This window comes from Bos taurus, chromosome 7, assembly GCF_002263795.3.
Source record: "Bos taurus isolate L1 Dominette 01449 registration number 42190680 breed Hereford chromosome 7, ARS-UCD2.0, whole genome shotgun sequence".
Taxonomy (NCBI): domain Eukaryota; kingdom Metazoa; phylum Chordata; class Mammalia; order Artiodactyla; family Bovidae; genus Bos; species Bos taurus.
This window is the reverse complement of record NC_037334.1, coordinates 66,743,687-66,766,923: the sequence shown is the minus strand read 5'-3', so window position 1 is coordinate 66,766,923 and position 23,237 is coordinate 66,743,687. Positions and strand designations below refer to the sequence as shown.

Genomic DNA, 23,237 nt, shown 5'->3' with positions numbered 1-23,237 from the left:
CAAGAAGTCCAGTCTGTGCCCGTAATAGCACTCTACAACTTGTTCCCACCAAGGGAGTGAGGGAGTGGGGTACATCATGGGGCAAAATGAAAAAACAGTGTCTACATTTGGCCTTGGCAAAGAGCAGTCTGGCCTTATGGCAGATAAAGGCCAAAATCTTAACTTGAAGGAAGAAATGCTGTTATTACAGTGTCGCAGAAGCACTTATGAGAAATGGCCAGCTGTTTATAAGGCGGCATACTTTATACTTGTATGGCACTTCCCAATACTTAAACCATTTCATATATATATATATATATATCTCATCTCATTTAATCCCCACAACATCTTGCAGCCCAGGGTGGGGGCAAGCTAATCAATATTGCTATTTGACAGAAACACAATGAGGTTCCAACTAACCCAACAACTTGCCATACTTCCCACAACCAGATTGGCAGACTAGTACCAGAGCCTTTGATTTTTGGTTCCCATTTTTGTTTCCTAGTTTAAACACTTCTTGCTGCCTATCATGGGTAAACTGGGTGACAAAAACATAACTTTATCAACCTACACCAAAATTCCCTGGAATATACTATTTTAATTTCACGATAATGATTTAAAAAAAAAACAACAGCAATGGCATTTATTGAAGACTACTTGCCAGATACTATGCTAAGTGTTTTACATAAACCCCTTCATGAATCCTCTTCACACAAGCCTATGAAATAGGAACTATTATTAAGCCTACTTAGCATGGAAGAAACTGAGTTGAAGTGATGGTAAGTGGACAGGAACCCAGGCCGGACTTCCTCCAGGCTCTTAATCAAAAAAAAATACACTACCTCCTGCTGTGAATTCAGTTTCTTACTTTAAGATGGAACCCCTCCAGCCCCATGAGTTTGACATTGTAGCAAAGAGGCTGGAACACAAGGCTCACTGTGAATGTACAGACCAAATTTCTACATCACCGACTAACAAGAATCCATTGTCATAGCAACAGACTTATCAGATATTCCAGCTCAAGCACACAGAAGTAACATTCTCAAAAGATCCACAAGGGAGCCTGCCTTCATTCAGGGCCATCATTCCAGATTTCATGTGAGTTTTTAAAAAATTCCACTTGTTTCATCTTTTAATTTAAAAGTTGCTCCGGAAGCCCGAGTAGCAGAGAGGACATTCATGAGAGAAGTAAGACACAAAAATCATTTGATATAAGAGATACAGGATAAAACAAAGTTTCACAGCATGTGGGCCCATTTTCCTAACATGGGAACCTTTCATTTTGTATCTGTTTACCCCCTAGAACTAAATTCTACCTTGATTTCCAGGCAGTCCTACAGTATAGAATGCCAAGTGGCCTGTAAGAAACAAGAGTTCTGTTTCAATACAATTTTCTTCAAGGGAGCCCATTTTACCTGCTGAATCCATAAGCCAACCGTAAAAAAAATATATTTCCCATCTTACTGGTAGCAGATGAGGGTGTTGAAAGGCACAGGACATACTTATAAATTATTCACTGTTTATCTAAAATTTAAACTTAATTTGGAATCCTATATTTGTATTTGCTCAATGTGGCAATCTTATTTGAAGCCAGACTAAACAAGGTTCAACTTTAGCTCTATCATCTGCCATCTGACCTGTTCTTTTAGGTTGGTTATCATCAGCCTGTATGGAGAAGGCAATGGCACCCCACTCCAGTACTTTTGCCTAGAAAATCCCATGGACGGAGGAGCTTGGTGGGCTGCAGTCCGTGAGGTCTCTAGGAGTCGGACATGACTGAGCAACTTCACTTTCACTTTTCACTTTCATGCTTTGGAGAAGGAAATGGCAACCCACTCCAGTGTTCTTGCCTGGAGAATCCCAGGGACGGGGAAGCCTGGTGGGCTGCCGTCCATGGGGTCGCACAGAGTTGGACACGACTGAAGCGACTTAGAAGCAGCAGCAGCAGCATGTATATGAATATATCCAGTTATTTAACATGCTCATTACCCCATCTATAAAACAGGGTTAATGTCTGTATCTATCTTCTAAGTTTGTGCTAAGAATTAAAATTTTAAATATCTAGCATGTATCTGGAATATACTAGGACTTCTTATATGTTTATTATTATTATTACTACTAATACCAGTCATATTTAAACCAGTAAATGTAAATGATCAGTGACACATTTCTACTAAGAATAATAAAAAAGTACCAAACATCTTTCTAGAAACCTAAATGATGTGATGAGTCAATGACACCTGACTAATAATAAATAGCAATTGATTCAATTCAACTTAGTAAACATTTGTTAATTTCCTGAGATATGCAAGAACAGAGTTAAGCACTAGAAAAATCATAAGCCATCAGAGCTAAAAGGAAACATACACGATGATCTCATTTAATGCCACTCACCTTACACATGAGGAAGGAAAGTAACCAGGGCAATAAACAAGTGATTACCCAGCATCATAAGCTAAAAATGGTGGCAGAGCCAGGACTGACGGCCATCCTCCTGATGCTGGATGCAGAGCAACTTTGATTCATCTTCTCTGCCTGCATGTGCAAAGAGAGTCCTCATCTCCTGAAGTGCACACTCTGGTAGGGACATACAAAACGGCAGCAAACACTGTTTTTCTTTTTTTTTTTTTTTTTTTTGCTGTGGATCCACTAAAGTAGAGCCAATTTTACTTAATAATTTTATTCTCAAAAATAAATCCAATAAATTAACAGAAAAAAAAAAGAAGAGAAGAGCAGGGGTTGTTATTTTCATTATTCTTTTTTTTTTAAATTTTATTTTATTTTTAAACTTTACATAATTGTATTAGTTTTGCCAAATATCAAAATGAATCCGCCATAGGTATACATGTGTTCCCCATCCCGAACCCTCCTCCCTCCTCCCTCCCCATACCATCCCTCTGGGTTGTCCCAGTGCTCTAGCCCCAAGCATCCAGTATCGTGCATCGAACCTAGACTGGCATCTCGTTTCATACATGATATTTTACATGTTTCAATGCCATTCTCCCAAATCTTCCCACCCTCTCCCTCTCCCACCGAGTCCATAAGACTGTTCTATACATCAGTGTCTCTTTTGCTGTCTCATACACAGGATATTCTTAGCAAAAATAGAAGTCAATTGGCAGATATAAGATTTTAAGTTGAGTTAGAATCTGAAGTAAATGCTAGACCTCCTGCCTTCTTGCCCTGGAGCTGGGTGTCCCATCCATAAAAGGAGTGAAACTTATTGTGAAGCAAAGTGAACCAGCAGGTGTTTCCCAATGAAGATATCTTTACACAAAACTGCACAGGAAATCAGAATGAGCCTGGGGATCTGGCAGAAGGAACCAACCAACACAATTGGCCAAAGATCAAAAGAGCCCCATCACAAAAGCCAATGAATGACCTTCTTCCCCAGATGATCCTGAAGAAAACCCAGACTAAAACCAAATGCCAGAACAACAGAGTAATCAGAGTCTGTAGATTCACAAATTTCAGAAATGCAGGGCAAGGATATATTTGAGGACACAGAGGGAACGAGTGGCCCAGTTGGCCTCAACCCAGGTCTGCTGTTCTCTGATGTCCTTCTCTGCAACACCATCCTATGATCCATTCTTTTCTATTCTGTCCTATTCCATCCTGGCCTGTTTCTTCCCATACGTTATCTGATTAATACATTCGGCATATTTTTTAAATTGTATTTACCATTTTAACCATTTTTAGGAGTATAATGAAGTGACTTAGCAGCAGCAGCAGGAGTATAATTCAGTGGTACTGAATTGTATGCTCACAGTTATGAAACTATCACCAATATCTGCTTTCAGAGCTTTCCCATCCTCCCAAACAGAAATTCTACACCCATTAAACAATGGCACTCTATTCTGCTCCCCTTAATCCCAACCACCAATATATTGTCTCTGAATTTGCCTTTTTCTAGGTACATCATATGCTAATTTTCTTTTTGTGTTTATTTCAATTAGCATAATGTTCTCAAAATCCCTCAATGTTGTAGTATGTGTCATAATTTCATTCCTTTTTAAAAAGCTAAATAATGTTCAATGGCAAGTACATATTACACTTTGTTTATTCATCCATTGATGGACAGTTAGGTTACTTTCTACCTTTTATCTATTCTGATTAGAAAATATGTGAAGTGAAGTGAAAGTCACTCAGTTGTGTCCGACTCTTTGCGACCCTGTGGACTATAGCCTGCCAGGTTCCTTTGTCCATTGAATTCTCCAGGCCAGAATGCTGGAGTGGGTAGACATTCTCTTATGCAGGGGATCTTCCCAACCCAAGGATCGAACCCAAGTCTCCCACATTGCAGTCAGATTCTTTACCATCTGAGCCACTAGGGAAGTCCAAGAATCTTGGAGTGGGTAGCCTATCCCTTCTTCAGCAGATCTTCCCCACCCAGGAATCAAACCAGGGTCTCCTACATTGCAGGTGGATTATTTACCAGCTGAGCTACCAGGGAATACTAAAAAATATAGAAAGGACCTAAATAGACATTTCTCCAAAGCAAACACAAAGATGGTAAACAGGTACATGGAAATGTGCTCAATATCATTAATCATCAAGGAAATGCAAATCAAAACTACACCTTATACCTACTAAAATAGTGATTATCAAAAATGCAAAAGATAACCCAAGCATCTATATATAGATGAATTGATAAGGAAATTGTTGTATGCATGTGTGTGTGTGTAGTGTGTATATATATATAGAGAGAGAGAGAAAGAAATATTATTCAGCTATAAAGAAGAATGAAATCCTGCCATCTGTGACGTGGATGGACCTTGAGAGCATTATGCTAAGTGAAATAAGTCTGAGAAAGAAAGGCAAATACCAATGATTTCACTTATATAAAGAATCTTAGACAAATAGAAAGAGGCTCAGAGATACAGAGAACAAATTGGTGGTTGCCAGAGATGGGAATTGGGGAGGTGGAGAAATGGAAGAAGGTGGTCTAAGCAGTAAAAAAATAAAATAAAATAAATTAGTTTAATTTTTTTTAAAGATAACAAGTGTTAGTGAGGATGTGAAGATAAGGGAACCCTTGCACACTGTTTGTGGAAATGTAAATTGGTGTAGCCACTATGGAAAACAGTATGGAGTTTCCTTAAAAATTAAAAACATAACTATCATATGATCTGGAAATCTCTGCTCTAAGTATAAATCTGAAGGAAACAAAATCAGGATGACAAAGAGTTTTTTGCACCCCTATGGTCACTGTAGCATTTTTCAAAATAGCCAATAAACAACATAAGTGTCCATCAACAGACAAATGGATGAAGATACATATATACAATGGAATACTATTCAGCTCCAAAAATTAAGGAAATTCTGACATTTGCAATGACGTTGATGGACTTTGAGGGCAGTATGCTAAGTTAAACAAGTCAGACAAAAAAAGACAAATAAGTATGATCATGCTTATGCATATGGGATCAAAAAAAAAAAAAGCTGAATTCATAGAAACAGAATGGTGGTTGCCAGGGGCTGGAGCTAAGGAGAATGGAAAGATTTTGGTCAGAATACACAAACTTCCAGTTATAAGATAAATAAATTCTTGGGATGTAATACATAGCATGGTGATTGTAGCTAACACAACTATATATTTGAATGTTTACAAAAAATATATCTTAAATCTTCTCACCACCACGAAAAAAAAAAGGTAATTATGTGAGGTGATGAAGGTGTAACTAACCTTATTGTGTTAATCATTTTGCAATATACACATGTATGAAATCATCTTGCTGTATCAAATCTCATTTTAAGATCAAACTTACACAATATTAGAGATCAAATATATCTCAACAAAACTAGAAAAGATCATAAGTGGAATAAGTGATATGAAAACCTAAAAAAGTTAGGGTGAGGTTCCTGAGAAAGTGATGTTTAAGTTGAGTGCTGGAAAATAACTAAAGCAGTGGTCATTAAACCATAGCCCACAGGTAAATCCATCACCCTCTATTTTAATAAGTAGTTTTCCTGAAACACAACCATTTTGACTAGGTTACATACAACCTATGGCTATTTTCATGATTTAAGAGCAGATGTGAGTAGCTGTGACAAGGATCCATATATGGTTCACAAAGTTAGAATATTATTATCTGGTCCTTTACAGGAAGTATGCTAAAAACTCACCAAAAGTCACTGAAGAGGAGATACTGATTAGATGGGGCGTGAAGAAGGAGAGGGCATGGCATGCGCATCAGCCCTGAAAAGAAGGAGCGCACAGCAGTCATAGAACTTTGCATAGCTATGTTAGTTTCTAGGGCAACTGTAACAAATTATCACAAATTTGGTGGCTTAAAAAAAAAAAAATTATCTCCAGAGACTAGAAGTCTGCAATAAAATTGTCAGCAGGACTGGTTCCACCTGGAGGCTCCGAGTGAGAAACCCCATGCCTTCATCCAAACTTCTCTTGGCAACTCTTGGCATTCTCTGACTTCTAAATTCATCACCCCAATCCCTACCTCCATCTTTACATGACTTTCTCCTCTTTGTGTCTCTCTGTCTTCTCCTTTTCTGTCTCTTATAAGGACCCCTGTCAGTGCATTCGAGACCCACCCTATCTAGGATAATCTCAGTTCAAAATTCTTATTACTCCCAATGATATTCGAAAAGAGCCTTAGTTCAAGTAAGTTCACTTTCTGAAGTATCAGGTGAGTCCGCACTAGAGTAGGCAAAAGGCACCTGAAGTCCAGTGTGATGGAAAATGAGAGAAGAATGTCAGGCGAGGAACCTAGAGAAACGGACAGGTATCAGCTCTCACCAGTCCTTGAAGAACATACCAGTGATCAAGGAGATTCCTGTAAACCTTGGAAGGAGGGGGAGCAAGAATATTACTATGCAATCTAACATAAATTTTTTTTTAAAGTTCATGTAAAAGATCCTGTTTTAGTTGGATAAGCCCCAAAAGGACTCCAGAAACACATTTCCCATCATGTTTTCTTCCAAATGGTCAGATTAACGAATAGCAAAAAAATGTTTGACAGAAAAATTAATATTTGAATTATAAAGTCTTAGATTAAAGTCATCAGGATCTTTAAAGTATAATTTGAGTATTGTGGACACTATCTAGTAATTCACATTGTCTTTTATTTTAAAATTCATTTGTCAAAGACTGACTCATTTAGACACGTGTTCTCAGGCTTGCCCTCCTTCTTCCCCAGGACTGAGGCCGTGTTGACCCTATCTGTTCTACCCATATCATTCATTACTGCCAAGGATGACCCTTGAAGGAGGGTCTTAAAGCCGTGTCCATCCCATGCTAAGAACACTGCCTCAGGTCTCAGCCATCACTAATTCAGCTTGACCTTGTCTCTGAGTTTGGTAACTCCGCAGCTTCTTCACTTCACAGGCTCTGTCTGCTCCTTGCAATGCAGTTCTGGCAGTAGGAATCCTGCCTTGCTTCAGGGAGTGAAGTTCTGAGTTGATAATTTCTTTTATATACTGCTGGCTCAGTGTCAAAATCTTGCCTTACTCTCAATCAGTATCCCATTTAGGTTTGCAAGGATTATTAATGGCAAGACTGTTGCTGGGTTCCTACTATCATCTGAAAAACTTCTGCAGCAAGCGCAAATGGTAGACCACAGATCAGAGGCAAGAAATGTTAATTCCATTTCTTTCTGTGTGTGTGTACTCAGTCATGTCCAACTTTTTGCAGCCCCATGGACTGTAGCCCCGCCAGGCCCCTCTGCCCATGGAATTTTCCAAACAAGAATCCATTTCTTGTTAAATTGAACTTAATGTCTCTTCTGAGCCTTCCTTCATTGTGGTGAAAGCTGAACTTAATTCGGGATGTCCCAAACATCCTTTTCCCCAAGGCTACTTGGGACCATGACGAAAGTGGGGAGGAACTGGTAAGGGCCATGGTTATGTATCTGTGTTGGTATCCTCAGAGATAACTTATTCCAATCCTCTGCAGATCTGGCTCTGCTGACTGTGGCCTCCCCTTGATCCAAGCCATATCTGTGCCAGTCTGTGATCTGGGGAGTTTGGTGGTTCAATCTAGAAACTTCATGCAGTCATTTCTGCTCCATTGTTCCTACATCATTCCAGGTTAAAGGGATTGCTCAGCTCTTACCTGCTCCCTGGGGGTTATGCAGAGATGGCGGAAGTACATCCTTGCTTTCGGATTCCTCAGATCCCTCTTGTGATGCTCTCTCTACCTCCAGCCCAAAACTCAGAGGAGGGGAACATAATGTGAGGTCTCGCCCCAGGTATCCACCCAAAATCAAGTCTTTGTTTCTTCACTACCACCCTCTAGTCAGGTGACAATCTGATCTAGTCTCAGAGATAAGGAAACTGAATATGTGACTAACTGCGCTTTTCTAAGTTTTTTTTTTTTTAAATCTTATACTTGAACCTTGGCTTTGGAAAGTCCAAAGCCAGAAATACTATTCTTTTATTTTCTAGTTCTGCTGTCCCACCCCCTTTTTTGAGAGTAGGAGAGGTAAAATATTCTAGCTGTTGCATAAATGGAAGAAGGGCTCTGAGGTAAGAGAAAGTAAAGGGGGGACATCAATTAATACATCCAAGTAATATCCCACTGCTCTCCCCTTATGCGAACTGTTTGTGGAACTACACATATCTCAAAAAATGGAATCCTGTCTACATTGCTCTTTCTATCATCCATTCAAGCACTCTTTCACTCTCTACTCCTTTGATCCATGTATATTGAGCCCAGTGATAGGTTAGGGATTTGCCTGGCACTCGGGATACAGAGTTGATTCCAAACACAAGGATGCTTTCACAAAGGAGCTCTCTGTTTAGCTCAGGGCCACTTGGTCTTGTCACTACTGACATTTGGGACTGGACAGTTGTGGTGAAGAGCTCTCCTGTGCATTGCAGGATGTTTAGCACCATCCCAGCCTCTACTCACTGCATGGAAGTAGCAGCCCTCAGTGTGGCAATCAGAAATGTGCAGAGACACTGCCAAGTTCCCTTGGGAGGCAAACTTGCCCTCAGTTGAGAATCACTGCTCTAGGAAGAGAAACCGGCACATACATGTATAACACAGTGAGGCCAGCGCATGGATATAGGCACACACAGGTTGGCATGGAATCCTAAAGAAGGCATCCAGGCCACCCTGGGGTGAGCTGGGGTGAAGTGAGATACTGATGCCTCAGCACCTAATGTTCTGAACCACAGCCCACACTGTCGTTCTGCATTTCTGCTCTGTCATTCACCACTTGCTTACTCATTCAATAAGTATTTCTGAGAATTGATTCTAGGAGCTACACACTGGACATGCACAGATTAATAAGATATGGCGCCTGCCTGCACAGAGGCCATGTATTATTACAGTTAAGACTACAGGCTCTAGCATCAGCATTCTTAATTTCAAACTCTAATTCTAACAATAGCTCTGTGACATCGAGCAAGTTAGTCAACCTCTCTGATCTGCACTTTTTAATTATTTACAATGAGGATAATAATGGCAGGTACCTCTTAGAGTTAATGAGATTAAATGGGGGTAATTCTTGTAAATCTCTTAGCATCTGGTCTGGCAGATGGAAAGCATGGAATAAATGATAGTTTTTATCACTGACTGTCCAAGTTATATATTATTGTAGGAAGGTCCTGTTTCAAGCTATAGCCTCTCATCAGTGCCAGTACAGTTAATTGGACTATGTCTGGTCATGTCCTGATACGTGACAGGCAGAGATGCAGTTATGTTGTTCATCATTGGATTTCCATTAGAATATCATTAAGATTAAAAGTACTATAAAATCTTAATTAGGACATTAATTTCCACTGTAATAAATTAAATTTTCAAGTCAACAGCCATAACTGTAATAAAGAAGAAAAAAAGAAGAAAAAGGCTGAAAACAAAACCTCAGAGTTTCAGATTTAAGCCTTATTTCTCAGTTGATATTTTCAGTTAAAATTTGCTTTTCTTCAATTTTAATACACAAACATTAGTTTGGAGACTCTATCTTCTCTTCGGCTTTACACAGTTCCTAGAGCATGTTTGAGCATAACAATTACCCCAGCATAGAGAAGCTTGGGGATGGTTTAATAACAGTCTTCAAATACATGAAAAGTTATTATACAGAACATGATGACCAGCTGTTCCCTACTTCCACAGAGAACCAAGAAAAATAAATAGGCTAAAAATTACAGTGGCTGACAATTTGAGGTGGATTCAATGAAGAACTTTGCAAAGTATAAAGTCACTATAGAAAACCTAAGAAAAGAGGTTAGGAAATGTGGTATAGCAAAAAGTACTTGACAGAGATTTCAGGGGATGTAGTTTCTTATGCCAGATTCAAACCAACGACTATCTACAAGGTTCCAAGCCTCTGATGCTGTTTTTTAAACCACAGAATCTTCCACACATTCCTTACAGAGGGGTCATAGCATAGCCTGAATTTCCCCACGATTCGACAGCCATGAATACAAATGAGGTTATTTTAGAACAGAAGTCCTCAACTGGGGGTGGTTTCGGCTCCCAGAGGTCACTGGGCAATGACTGAAGGCATTTAATTATCATGACTGGAGAAGGTCAGGGATACAGCTAAACATTCTACAAAGAATAGGATACCCTCCCCTCAAAGCACATGCACACTACAAAGAATCATCTGGTTTGATGTATGAATACTGCCAGGATTGAGGAACCCTACTTCAGACTAAGAAGCTAGCTTTCTCAAGTTTGTGCATCTACTTATTTAAGCCTATATCTAGTGTCCAGGTTTTACAAGGTAATTTGAGAGCCTTTGGGTACCGTAGGGATTGTTATTCACTAGTATTTCTAGCTTTCTGTCTCCTGGGTCATGGTAGGGCTGCACTTTCCCACCTCTTTTGAAATTATGGGTAGCCACGTGACTTGCTGTAGCCATTAAAATCTCAGTGCAAGTGACATGCTTCCCTTGTAAGGCAGATGGGGAATTGACTGTGTTCTCTCTACTATGGTTGCAGTCTTGGAAGCACAGGTCATGGTCACAGTGAAGTCTGCATCCTGCCAGTTTCCCTAGTCACTGTGACGAGCAGTGCCCCCTACTGACATGGTTGGACATATTAGAAGGAAACTTTCCCCATAGTTGGGCAGAAGGCAATGGTACCCCACTCCAGTACTCTCGCCTGGAAAATCCCATGGACGGAGGAGCCTCGTAGGCTGCGTCCATGGGGTCGTCCATGGGGTCGATAAGAGTTGGACACGACTGAGCAACTTCACTTTCACTTTTCTCTCTCACACATTGGAGAAGGAAATGGCAACCCACTTCAGTGTTCTTGCCTGGAGAATCCCAGGGACAGCGGAGCCTGGTGGGCTGCCGCCTATGGGGTCGCACAGAGTCGGACACGACTGAAGCAACTTAGCAGTAGCAGCAACATATGACTATTACAAAGATGCAAAATATGATTAAAAGAGCAATATGTTAGGAGTGTAGGTTGTCAAGTCAAACCTCTTTCACTCAAACTTATCTCTATTGCTTACTAGCTGTGTGATCTTGTGTAAGCTATTTAACTTCTCTGCCTTCCAGTTTTCTCATGTGTAAAATGGGATAATAATAGCATCTTCCTTTGACATCAAATGGGAACATGAACACAGAGCACTTAGTATTTACTCATTTTTCTAAGAACTTCTTAATATTAAGTCATTTATTTCCCATAACAGCTGTGTGAGATTATTATTAATTTTCCCCTCATTGTACAGATGAGGAAACTAAGAATTTAAGTGACCTAAGCACACAGAATTAGTAAATGACAGAGACAGTATCCAGCCTGAGGTTGTTTGGCTACAGAGTCCATGCAATTAACCATGACACAATTACATGATGATGAAGATGATGTCATTTTCTTAAAAATACTGTCTGTGGGACCACATTTACAGATTAGCATAAGGCTCAGACTCAATCATCAAAGAGTTCACAGATGATTAGGGAAAATAAGACACGATCTTTAAAAATGCCCAGACAAGGTAAAATGTGGTAAGTGCCATAAAAGAGATAAGGATAAGTACTTAGCAATTTTATTAAATCTCCCATTTAACCCTCAGTTAACCTGAAAATTCAATTAACCAGACGTATTACCCATATGTTGCTATTAATCAAGGTTTTATAGTATCAGTTGAACTCGTTTAACCCTAATAAACAGATGATTGCATACGGATTGCAAGAGGATTTAGAAGCACAATAACTCAGAAACCAGCTCCATGGCTAAGTGTTTTCCTAAAAGCAAAGGGAACATTGCTGAGCAGAAAGGGAGGAAAGGAGAAAACAGTAAATGTTTAGCACAAGGCAGTAATGAAGAGGAGACAATGCTGGTTGGTGGAAGACTAAGTAGGTCAGAAGAGAAAGAAAGAGCCCTTGGCATCACTGATGTTATCTGGGTAACGTCTGTCAGAACAGATGGCCCTGCTTTTCCAGCAGACAGTCCAAAGGACAGTAACTGGTGAGGCAAGGTGTGCCTGTCTATATAAAACAAATTTTGCAGGAGGACAAATCCGCTGTTCTTGAGCCCCCAAGCAGGATTATAAAGAACGTAAAAGACAATGAGATTTAGGACATGGACAGATGAACCACAGAAAATACTATGATGCTTCCCTTTAAAAAACAACCTCCTTTTCTTCCAGTCTGGGAAAACCCAATTCATCCTTCAAGACCCAATCAAATGCCCTGGAAACTGTTCTCTAAATGTTTTAGAAAGAATTATGTTGTTTCTGTATTCAGATGGTTCTTTATTTTTGTCTTCCTTATACTAGCTTCTACATGGCAATGTACAAATAAGTGTCTCTAGAAAGGAGAAAACAAGGCAGTCCTGAGAATTATAGAAAGTTTTATCACAATGTATATACCACCTAATGCAAAGGTTTGGAACATTTCTCTCTCTCTACACAATTATGTTCCTTTTCTAGATTTTTGAGCCACATGTCAATGCTTGTGAATTAGTAATACTTGGTAAGCCTATATCTCATTGTGAAAATTAATTTTATGATGTTCCTTCCTCAGTTTTCTTAAACAATGAAATGGGATCATACCCCAAGCCAAATCCAGATTAGATAAGTGAAGTTCTGTTAGTAGGAGACAGAGAAGGAGTAGGGTGCAAAGTTCAGATTTCATTTATGAGTAAGACCAGTTGTGTTGACATGTGACAGTAACAAATCAGAAATTTATTGAAATGAACCTATTTTCTCCAGTTTGACAGCATACTAGTTCATGCTGATGACGGAGTTGTAACAGTCACCTTGAAGATGTTTTCTGAAACAAAAGGCAAAGGAGAAAAGGAAAGATATACCCATTTGAATGCAGAGTTCCAAAGAATAACAAGGAGAGATACAAAAGCCTTCCTCAGTGATCAATGCAAAGAAATAGAGGAAAACAATAGAATGGGAAAGACTAGAGATCTCTTGATAGAGATTCCAAGGGAACATTTCATGCAAAGATGGGCACAATAAAGGACAGAAATGGTATGGACCTAACAGAAGCAGAAGATATTAAGAAGAGGCAGCAAGATTACACAGAAGAACTGTACAACAAAGATCTTCAAGACCTAGATAACCACTGGGTGTGATGACTCATCTAGAGCCAGACATCCTGGAATGTGAAGTCAAGTGGGCCTTAGGAAGCACCACTGCAGACAAAGCTAGTGGAGGTGATGGAATTCCAGTTGAGCTATTTCAAATCCTAAAAGATGATGCTGTGAAAGTGCTTCACTCAATATACCAGCAAATTTGGAAAACTCAGCAGTGGCCACAGGACTGGAAAAGTTCAGTATTCATTTCAATCCCAAAGAAAGGCAATGCCAAAGAATGCTCGAACTACCACACTATTACACTCATCTCACACACTAGCAAAGTAATACTCAAAATTCTCCAAATCAGGATTCAACAATATGTGAACTGTGAACTTCCAGATGTTCAAGCTGTATCTAGAAAAGGAAGAGGAACCAGAGATCAAATTGCCAACATCCACTGGATCATCGAAAAAGCAAAAGAGTTCCAAAAAAATATCTACTTCTGCTTTATTGACTATGCCAAGGCCTTTGACTGTGTGGATCACAATAAACTGTGGAAAATTCTGAAAGAGATGAGAATACCAGACCACCTTACCTGCCTCTTGAGAAATCTGTATTCAAGTCAAGAAGCAACAGTTAGGACCGGACATGGAAAAACAGACTGGTTCCAAATTGGGAAAGGAGTACGTCAAGGCTGCATATTGTCACCCTTCTTATTTAACTTACATGCAGAATACATCATGAGAAATGCTGGACTGGATTAAGCACAAGCTGGAATAAAGATGGGAGAAATACCAATAATCTCAGATATGCAGATGGCACCACCCTTATGGCAGAAAGAGAAGAAGAGCTAAAGAGCCTCTTGATGAAAGTGAAAGAGGAGAGAGAAAAAGTTGGCTTAAAGCTCAACATACAGAAAACTAAGATCATGCCACTTCATGGAAAATAGATGGGAAAACCATGGAAATAGTGGCAGACTTCACTTTTTGGGCTCCAAAATCACTGCGGATGGTGACTGCAGCCATGAAATTAAAAGATACTTGCTCCTTGGAAGGAAAGCTATGACCAACCTAGACAGCATATTAAGAAGCAAAGACATTACGTTGCCAACAAAGGTCCATCTTGTCAAAGCTATGGTTTTTCCAGTAGTCATGTATGGCTGTGAGAGTTGAACCATAAAGAAAGCTTAGAACTGAAGAATTGATGCTTTTGAACTGTGGTGTTGGAGAAGACTCTTGAGAGTTTTGGACTGCAAGGAGATCCAACCAGTCCATCCTAAAGGAAATCAGTCCTGAATATTCATCGAAAGAACTGATGCTGAAGTTGAAACTCCAATACTTTGGCTACCTGATGTGAAGAACTGACTCATTGGAAAAGACCCTGATGGTGGGAAAGATTGAAGGAGAAGGGGGCGACAGAGGATGAGATGGTTGGATGGCATCACTGACTCAATGGACGTGAGTTTGAGTAAGCTCTGGGAGTTGGCAATGGACAGGGAAGCCTGGCATGCTGCATTCCATGGGGTCACAAAGAGTTGGGCAGCTGAGCGACTGAACTGACTGACTGAATCCCACTCACCTGAAGTTCGGTTCCCTATTCCCATATCTCATGACATTTTGTACCTCCAGTTTGGGACTTTTGTTTGCTATGGCCAAGTCTGCCTTCCCAACAAAACTGACTGTGGCCCTTGTTTGCCTAAGAATTAAACTTTGCTTGTATCTCTTGAGCTTGATTGAAAAGATGACCTTGCCATTCAGTTTTTCTAGTGACAACCTAACAGCTAGGTCAGACCTGTCCTCTCTTTCTAGAGAGCAGTGAAGGTGCTCATTCTTATACCCTGGAATGCATGTGAGCTCATCCATGTCTTCATTAGAATCAAGGAATCAAGGGTGTTGTCTCCAGTGGTTATCTCATTATTCATGGTGGACCCTAAAATCACTGAGGCCAGAAATACTTTAAGAAGTGTTAAAAAATTAATATTAGCAAATCTGAGGCCAAGTGTTCCCTTGCAGCATCATTTCCTAGCCACCCTCATAAACCAATTTCATCCAAGTAATGTTGCGAATATGTGGTCCTGGATGACTACTGAATAAAAGAATTCCTGGATGGGCATCTCCCTTCTGAGACTTGCAACAGGCATATACCAAATGTTGCAGATGAGACCTAAAGCAGATCAATAATTTTTCTTGTAGTGTGTGTGTGTGAGTGTGTGTGTGTGTGTGAGTGTAAGTGTGTGCAATATGAACAACTCAGAGTTGTTTCTGCTTCTTACAATACCATCTTCACCTTTTCATTAAAAGGATTTTTATTACCAAGCATTCATTTCACTCTATTAAATGCTCAGTAATGTAAACTGATATTTGAGTTTAGTATAATGAACCTAGACAGCATATTAAAAAGCAGAGACATAACTTTGCCAACAAAGGTCCGTCTAGTCAAGGCTATGGTTTTTCCAGTAGTCATGTATGGATGTGAGAGTTGGACTATAAAGAAAGCTGAGCACCGAAGAATTGATGCTTTTGAACTATGGTGTTGGAAGACACTCTTGAGAGTCCCTTGAACTGCAAGGAGATCCAATCAGTCCATTCTGAAGGAGATCAGTCCTGGGTGTTCATTAGAAGGACTGATGTTGAAGCTAAAACTCCAATACTTTGGCCACCTGATACAAAGAGCTGACTCCTTGGAAAAGACCCCAATGTTGGGAAAGATTGAGGGCAGAAGGAAAAGGGGATGGCAGAGGATGAGATGGTTGGATGGCATAACCGACTCAATGGACATGAGTTTGGGTAAACTCAGGGAGTTGGTGATGGACAGGGAGGCCCAGTGTGCTGTGGTCCATGGTGTCGCAAAGAGTCCGACACGACTGAGTGACTGAACTGAAACTGAACTGAATGATGAATCTTACACCATGTTTCCCGTCAGGACATACAAAATCAAGCTGGTACATAATGTGACCTCAAATTCTTAAAAAAAAAAAAAAGTAATTCCTTTCCCTTGTATTACTTTCCAATGTGTACCTTTACATGCTACGTGTGTTACAATTCCCACTGCTATTATGAGGGGATAATTGTAAACAACAAGCATGACATTCTTTGGTAGGCAGCCCTGGAGACAAGACCTGTTAATCTTTAAATGGATAATAAGCTGGAAAATTTCACTTGGAGATTAAGATATTTATTTTTTCATTCAACAAATATTTAGTAGAGCACCATCATGTAAAGGGAATCTAACAAGGCCTTGCTCCTATTCTCTGGCACATGCAATTTAGAGCTAGAAATTGCCAAATTAATTAATCTTCTTTCCTCTTACATATTGCAGAAATGGTGACTGAGGTTCAGTTTTTGTGGCTTGCCCACAACCTATGTCCAGTGAATAATAAAGGCAAAACAATGGATAGAGGAAGAAGTAATCACTTGGAATATGTATTTGGTACAGTTATTTGTAACATTAATATTATGAGTACTATAGTTAAATTTGTCTTCACCACCTCTAATGATTTCCTTCTATACTCTGCCCACTGAACTCCTCCAAGGAGTATTTTAAATAGAGTACCAAAAATGTTCCAAGTACCATGACTATGTGAGGAATTTTATAGAATAGTATCCAAGAAGGAAATAGAAATTAGTCCATAGAAAAATATTAAGAGACTATGGTTTCCATTTATGGTTAGAGGGGTGATTCTGATATTGGTTGCAAAGAAATTCAGACAAGCCTTCCTGCTGAGGATAGTCAGAAAATATGGGCAAGGTATGAAAGTGTCTCCTTAAAGGCATCAGAGAGGTAGTAATGTTGTGAAAAATTATTAGACCAAGGTCCTGGAGAAGGAAATGCAGAGTCAGACATATAGTGTCAATTTGACCATAGGATATTTATAAATTGGAATAGACATTAGAGGCCGAGTATTACTTTTGACAGCCCCCTGGAGTGTTTTCACACAGAAAACCCAAAATAACCTATGAGTAACACAATGAGTGGAGAAGGCAATGGCAACCCACTCCAGTACTCTTGCTTGGAAAATCCCATGGATGAAGGAGCCTGGTGGGCTGCAGTCCATGAGGTCGCTGAGAGTCGGACACTACTGAGTGACTTCACTTTCACTTTTCACTTTCATGCATTGGAGAAGGAAATGGCAACCCACTCCAGTGGTCTTGCCTGGAGAATCCTAGGGACAGGGGAGCCTGGTGGGCTGCCATCTCTGGCGTCGCACAGAGTTGGACAGGGCTGATGTGACTTAGCAGCAGCAGCAGCAGCAACACAATGAGTATAGCATGTCCATGGGCAGAAACTTGGTATTAAAAACATCAACAACAGACAGAAAATAAAATTTAAACACAGTTATAATACCTTTAAGAATTTAATACTTTGGCCACCTGATGCGAAGAACTTTCAAATGTTTTCAAAGAACTTTCATATATTTCAAATGTTTTCATTTGAAAACACCCTGATTCTGGGAAAGATTGAAGGCAGGAGGAGAAGGGGACAACAGAGGATGAAATGGTTGAATGGCGTCACCGACTAAATGGATATGAGTTTGAGTAAACTCTGGGAGTTGGTGATGGACAGGGAGGCCTGGCATGCTGCAGTCCATGGGGTTGCAAAGAGTCAGACATGACTCAGCGACTGAACTGAATACCTTGTAATTATTCTAATAAACTATACCCAAGATCAATACTCTGGAAATCATAAATCAGTGATTCTCAAAGCATGGTTTTGGGATGAACACCACAAGCATTACCTGGGAACTTCTTAGAAATGCAAATACTCAGGTCACACCCCAGATATACCTGGACTCTGAGATGGCCACCCAGCACTTGGAATTTTAACAAGCCATCTAAGTAATTCTGAGGCATGCTGGAGTTTAAGAGGCTCTGCTCCAAGGCATTATCAAGAGAACTTAAGGAAGACAAATAAATTGGGAGATATACCATGTTTTTGGATTAGAAGTCTCATAATATGATGAAGTTTTTTAACTGAACTCTAAGTTTAAAGGAATTCCACAATACAGTATACTAACACATATATATGGAATTTAGAAAGATGGTAACTATAACCCTGTATGTGAGACAGCAAAAGAGACACAGATGTATAGAACAGTCTTTTGGACTCTGTAGGAGAGGGAGAGGGAGAGGGCGGGATGATTTGGGAGAATGGCATTGAAACATGTATAATATCATGTAAGAAACTAATCGCCAGTCCAGGTTTGATGCAGGATACAGGATGCTTGGGGCTGGTGCACTGGGATGACCCAGAGGGATGGTATGGGGAGGGAGGTGGGAGGGGGGTTCAGGATGGGGAACACGTGTATATCCGTGGCAGATTCATGTTGATGTATGGCAAAACCAATACAATATTGTAAAGTAATTAGCTTCCAATTAAAGTAAATAAATTTAAATTAAAAAAATAAAGTAATTCCAATCAAAATCCCAACTGATACTTGTGCATTATTTGTGCTCATAACTTGATAAACTTATATGTTAAACATTCATGTGGAAACACCAAGGGCAAAGAATAGATAGGAACTCTTGAAGAAAATCAGGTAGAGAAAACTTGCTGAACAGATATTAAGACATTATAAAACTTCAGTAGCTAAAACAAAGAGAGAGACAAAGAGAAAGAAAAAGCCCACAAAAAGACCCATACTTTATATATATATATTTTTATCATCAAATTTTCATTATAGAGAGTTTTTAATAAATGGTGCTAGGTCAACAAGATATCTCTGTATGAAGAAATGAAACTTGAACCTACCTCACACCAGAAACAAATATGTGATTTAAACAGAAAAGTTTAAACAATAAAACTTCTAGAAGATAATGGAAAAGGATAGCTTTTCCTACCATGAGGGATACCTTAAACAGAACTCAAAATAAAGAAATAGATAAATCAGACAAAACCACTTGGGAAAAGATCACCTGTGTCAATGAAAGATAAGCATACATCTATCTTGCATTTTCTTTTCTGTGAATTAATCACCTCAAATTCTTTCCCACATGTACAAAGAGATTATGGAAGGATGAACATAGCAGCATTACAGATAATAACCAACATCCAGAAACAACCCAAGCATCTATCAACAATAGAATGAATATATTGTGATATATCTAAATAACACCATGAGATAAATATACTGCATGTACATCATAGGTGAAGCCCAAAGTCACAAAGATGAGCAAAATAAAGTAGAAATTATTCCATTTAAATAGTTTGAAGTGAAAAAAAAAAAAACTAGCCTGCAATATTTAGGGATGCTTAAATAGATGATAAAAATGTAAACTATTAGTGTCTACAATAAAAAGCAGGACAGTGGTTACCTTTGTGGAAGGAAGATTATTATTAGGAAGAAATATGGGGTCCTTCTGAGGTGGTTGGAAGGTACTGTTTCTTTCTCTTTCCTCCCTTAGCTCTGGCCAAAATAAGAATTGTAAACAAGAAATACGTCTTTGAGGAAATACACCATGATGGTCATCGTCATTGCTGGCCCTCACTGAGTAGTACACGTTTGAGCACTGCTGTCTAAGTGCCCTATGTCAGCTAACCTCATCTGATTCTCACAGTAACCCTAGGAGGGGGTACTACTATAAGTGTCATTTCAAAGTAAACTGAGGTACTGAGATATTAACTAACGTTCTCAAAGTTACACAGCTGAAAAGAAGCTAAGCCAACTGTTCAAACCCAGAGAACCTGACTTCAGTGCCCACACAAGCCCATGCTGTTAACCCAATCTCAAACAGTGGGAGTTCTAATGACAAACACAGGATTGTAAGGAAAAGGGAGCTTTTTCTGGTGAGTATTTCTTCTTCTCTCATGAGACTCCACAAAGACAGTGGTCTCTGTTTGGTCTCTGCAGCTACAGACCCATAGGGGCCCTTGTAGGAGACTGATTCCTTAAAGTGTGAAGGTCCTCCCAATTTTCGAGAGATCTCTTTGGGAAGAAAAGAGCCTAGCAATCTCCAAGGAGAAAAACTCATGTCTCAGAGGAAAAACAAGGACTATCTCAGAGTGTTCGCCCTGAAACATCCTTACTTAATGGCACAGCAATAAAGTAACAGAGCTAGGAAAAGGAAGAGCCACAGAAGGACAAGGCTACTGGCTTCTGGAGGGAGACCTACATCTGAGTTAGAAAAGAAGATGTTGTTTCTTTAGGCAGCTAAGGGGAAACAGTGATAGAGGTACAGGGAATGTACATTTTCCAGAGTGCAGGATCCACAGCCCTGGCTGCCCATGGAAATGAAGGGGGTGGGGCACAGAAGTAGCATCACATGAGGTGACCCCAGCAATGTTGTTAGGGGTGTAGGGACATATCTTTACATGATGTGGAATCCCACAGGGAGATTGCTATACTGTACTAAGTAGCTTCAGTCATGTCCAACTCTGTGCGACACTATGGACAGTAGCCTGCCAGGCTCCTCTGTCCTTGGGATTCTCCAGGCAAGAATACTGGAGTGGGTTGCCATGCCCTCCTCCAGGGGACCTTCCTGACCCGGGAATCGAACCTGTGTCTCTTAAGTCTCCTACACTGGCAGGCAGGTTCTTTATCACTTGGAGATAATTATTCTTTTATCATTTTCCTTTCAATTTTCTTACTATTATAAAGTCTCAATTTGACACTAGTATGGTTTTAACAACTCTCTGACACCTATTACTACTTCTTGTAACAAAGAGATTTTGGCAGGTGAAAAGAGTATTTAACTAGAAGTGAAAAACGTTCTTTCATCTTCATTGTGTTCACTTTTATGGCTTCCTTCTATTTATGCTAACAATTTTTTATTTGCAGAAATAAAAAGTTCTTTTTCAAGTAAATTTATGTATGAAAAATATAAATGTTTTACAGAATTATTATATAAAAATTTATAGAGGTCATATGCATATATGGCAAAAAATTGTGATGATGTTGTAAAGTGTGGGTAATCTTCTAAACTCTTTGAATACTCTATATCCTGTCCTCAGTTGGTGTTATACCCGGAAGTTATTGGTCCACACTCGGAGCATCATGTCCGTTTCTGAAGAGCACTCTCTAAAAGAGATGAAGCCACACTGAAGGCCATCCAGAGTGACCAGAGAAAGACCAGAACACACAGTAATAACCACAGCATAGGATCTTGAGCATAATGGAAGCCTCTGCACAGGGCCATATGAGCTGCTATGAAGAATCTAAACAACTCTCACGTGGATGCACCTCTGTGGGATCTGGTCTTTGTGTCCACAAAAGATAGACACATTTCTATCTTTCTAGACATAGATAACTTGCAAAAATCAGATTTTTTTACAATATACAAAACATTCTTGCAGCCCAAACCATCCACAGGCAGAATGTAATAGTAAAAGAATAAGCTACCCTGGTGGCTCAGATGGTAAAGTATCTGCCTGTAATGCGGGAGGACCCAGGTTCGGTCCCTAGGTTGGGAAGATCTCCTCGGGAAGGGAGTGGCAACCCACTCCAGGAGTTTTGCCTGAAGAATCCCATGGACAGAGAAGCCTGGTGGACTACAGCCCATGGGGTCACAAAGAGTCAGACATGAATGAGCAACTGAAACCACTACTATTGCTACTAGGGACCAGAAGGTGTATAGGCTCCAGTCTTCCCACCAATAATTCCTGGTAAATGAGCTTGCAGACAGAACCTTAACTCTGAACCTTGTATTACTTATGTATGAGGTGAAAAAGCTGGACTAGATGAAGGAAAGTGGGTAGGTTCATCTTGATAATCCTGATTGCTTGGAATGCTGCCTGAAACTTCTTGTGGAAAAAAATTTTGAGGCCATATTTTGAGTCCTTCATATGGGAAGAAGGACTGATTATCAACATCTACCCCAGATCAGAGAGGTGAATCACCACATTTCTGATTGCCTTGGACCAGATGATCATTATGATTCCCCCCCACATCAATTTCACATCACTTTTTAAAATCTACCAATAAGTGCACTTCCAAAAAGGTTATCCATTAAAAAAATTGTTTTTAATTGCTGTATTCATTAGAGTAGACTTTGTTTATGGATATTAATGCCTTCTATTTTTATAGTATTACTCCAGAGTGACAAATCATGTAGCCAATTGTACCATTCTGTTCTCAGAAGCAGGCTTACATAATTATTCAAAATTTACCTGTCCTTTAGGGTTTTGAAAAATGTACTGGTTTAGTTGGACTGCCTGATTAATGAAAGGAAATTTCTGTTCTTCCACTCTTGTAGGATTGACCAGCACTTCTGGAGTGTGAACAAAGCCTTCATTCACTATAAAGATGTTAACAATCATGCCCTCATACAAGGGGATTTCTTCCCCCAGACAAATCGTGACGGTATCTAGTAAATCTGCCTTTACAGTGAGTATGTGAGTTCCGTTTCATTTTATTTTTCTCTATAAACATAATATGCAGAATAATAGATGATCCAGCACTTGAATGCCATGGAAAGAGAATGCATTTGTCAAGGGCCACAGTAGACTCTGCTGATGCCTAGCTCTGCTAGATCGTGACCACGCTTCATTTGTCATCAGCATTCTGCTTAATTTACCACAAGTGTCATCTCCCAGGGCTGTCAACTTGGAAAGATGATGCCCCGTTGTGTGGGCTTTATGGGTACTGAGTGTTGAGGGGCCGGGGCTATAGGGAAAGGGCTATCATTCATAATTTCCCACACTACTTAGTTGAGGCAGGCAGATGGGAGCCTGAGGAAAAAGGGAACTTGAAGCTAAGCAGATGGGCAGGCAAGTATCCAGCAGCATCTGCTGCTGCTGGCTAAGATGCTTCTAGCTACTTGTCTTAAAGAGCCTTCATGCTACTTATGACTTGAAGTACAGATCTGTACTGTCCAACACTA

General features: G+C 39.8%; 1 long non-coding RNA gene across 1 annotated transcript; it reads left to right on the top strand.

Moving 5' to 3' along the window:
* Positions 1-993: 993 nt before the first annotated feature.
* On the top strand, positions 994-22,746 carry LOC132345835 (uncharacterized). The gene is made up of 2 exons (XR_009495417.1): positions 994-1,077; positions 22,611-22,746. It is a non-coding gene; the product is annotated as an uncharacterized lncRNA (long non-coding RNA).
* The last annotated feature ends 491 nt before the right edge of the window (positions 22,747-23,237 follow it).